This window comes from Portunus trituberculatus, chromosome 33 (genome assembly GCF_017591435.1).
Source record: "Portunus trituberculatus isolate SZX2019 chromosome 33, ASM1759143v1, whole genome shotgun sequence".
Lineage (NCBI taxonomy): Eukaryota > Metazoa > Arthropoda > Malacostraca > Decapoda > Portunidae > Portunus > Portunus trituberculatus.
The window spans coordinates 5,503,553-5,506,052 of NC_059287.1; the positions used below are offsets into that span (position 1 = coordinate 5,503,553).

Genomic DNA, 2,500 nt, shown 5'->3' on the forward strand with positions numbered 1-2,500 from the left:
TCAGTGATACCCATAAACAACCAACTCATTCATAAACACATCCCTATGATTTGTTGTAGCATGTGATAAACAGGCAGTGAAGGACAACAATCGCATTACATAACAATACGCACAAAAAAGACATGGATCGTAAATTCATAATCAAGCACTGAACCTGTGCTCAGGTGACTCAGACGAGTTAACGCGTGTCGAAACCTCCTTTAGCTTTGTGCAAAGCCTTGTGTGAGCTTCCTTTTTTTTTTTTTTTTTTATACCATGTGGGCTTTTCGCTGGAATTTATGGACTAAAGGGGATACTTTTTGGGGTACCTCCTATCTCAAAGCCCACCCGCTAGGAAACCGTTGCCCAGAGTGAGGAAGCCCAACCTACACTCGGACCGTGGACAGGATTCGAACCCGTATGCTTGGAGACCACTCGTACCCCAAAGCACGCATGGTTCCACTGTACCAAGGCAGCCTCTTTAAAAGTTAATGAACAATACACAGTTAGCAATAAACAATTTCAAACATCACACACCTGAGCAAATAACATCAATATGTGGTTTACTAAATCAATATCCTAACCAGTGTGTGCTTCCAAACTGAATATTACCATTATAAAACAAATACACGGAGACATATAGCAGCTCATCCTCCTCCTGACACCTGGATTAACAAAACCAAAGAGCCGTCGTCAACCACTGCCTTCACTTCCAACAGAAGAATCATACACAAAAAATGTCTATAAAGATAGGTAGTGTAAATTCAAAACGCTACGTTCTGAGATGAGGCCTGTCCACTAAAGGAAGCGATGCTCATTTTGGTGGTTACAGTACGCAGTGTGTGTGTGTGTGTGTGTGTGTGTGTGTGTGTGTGTGTGTGTGTGTGTGTGTGTGTGTGTGTGTGTGTGTGTGTGTGTGTGTGTGTGTGTGTGTGTGTGTGTGTGTGTGTGTGTGTGTGTGTGTGTGTGTGTGTGTGTGTGTGTGTGTGTGTGTGTGTGTGTGTGTGTGTGTGTGTGTGTGTGTGTGTGTGTGTGTGTGTGTGTGTGTGTGTGTGTGTGTGTGTGTGTGTGTGTGTGTGTGTGTGTGTGTGTGTGTGTGTGTGTGTGTGTGTGTGTGTGTGTGTGTGTGTGTATATATATATATATATATATATATATATATATATATATATATATATATATATATATATATATATATATATATATATATATATATATATATATATATATATATATATATATATATATATATATATATATATATATATATATATATATATATATATATATATATATATATATATATATATATATATATATATATATATATATATATATATATATATATATATATATATATATATATATATATATATATATATATATATATATATATATATATATATATATATATATATATATATATATATATATATATATATATATATATATATATATATATATATATATATATATATATATATATATATATATATATATATATATATATATATATATATATATATATATATATATATATATATATATATATGTATATATGTGTGTGTGTGTGTGTGTGTGTGTGTGTGTGTGTGTGTGTGTGTGTGTGTGTGTGTGTGTGTGTGTGTGTGTGTGTGTGTGTGTGTGTGTGTGTGTGTGTGTGTGTGTGCACCATTTCAAGAATGAGATTGCGTCACTGTATCACATTTTTCACACTCAACGTACGAGTACTTTCCTTTCGCCATGACAGCATACGAGATAAGAGCGAGCAGCCCCGATGATTTGGTTAAGATGGGATGAGGCTCGGCTAAGGATGGCACAACCTAACAGAATTAAGGGAAAGATAAGGGAATGAGTAATTATGAGAGAGAGAGAGAGAGAGAGAGAGAGAGAGAGAGAGAGAGAGAGAGAGAGAGAGAGAGAGAGAGAGAGAGAGAGAGAGAGAGAGAGAGAGAGAGAGAGAGAGAGGTTTTATAGTTACCATTTTCTTTTTATCTGCATTTTTTAAAATTTCACTTCTCTTGTTGCTTTACTTTTCATTTCCAGCTTCTCATTCTCCCCACACTTTGATTATAATTATAATCTTTACTTCCGACAACATAAGTTCCAAAGTTTTCATATATTTTTATCTTTTTGTTGCGTATTCATGCTAAACAAGTTTATACTTTCATTTTATTTGTTACATTCTCACATCCTCAACCCTTCTTCATTCTCATTTGCCTGATCGTTCCTTAATATCCTTAATCTTTTAGCATCTACACCTTATCACATACGGTCACCTGACCCTTCCCTCACTCTCATCTCCCTCTTGCCCCATTATATATATATATATATATATATATATATATATATATATATATATATATATATATATATATATATATATATATATATATATATATATATATATATATATATATATATATATATATATATATATATATATATATATATGTATGTATATACAGTATGTTACACCCGTTTGTGAAATTGCCCATTTCATGAAATGGGCAAACCCAAT

General features: G+C 32.9%; 1 long non-coding RNA gene across 2 annotated transcripts in view; it reads right to left on the reverse strand.

Moving 5' to 3' along the window:
• LOC123512415 overlaps positions 1 to 2,500 on the reverse strand; it is a 78,441-nt gene that overhangs the window by 969 nt on the left and 74,972 nt on the right. The gene's annotated exons all lie outside the window — the stretch shown is intronic.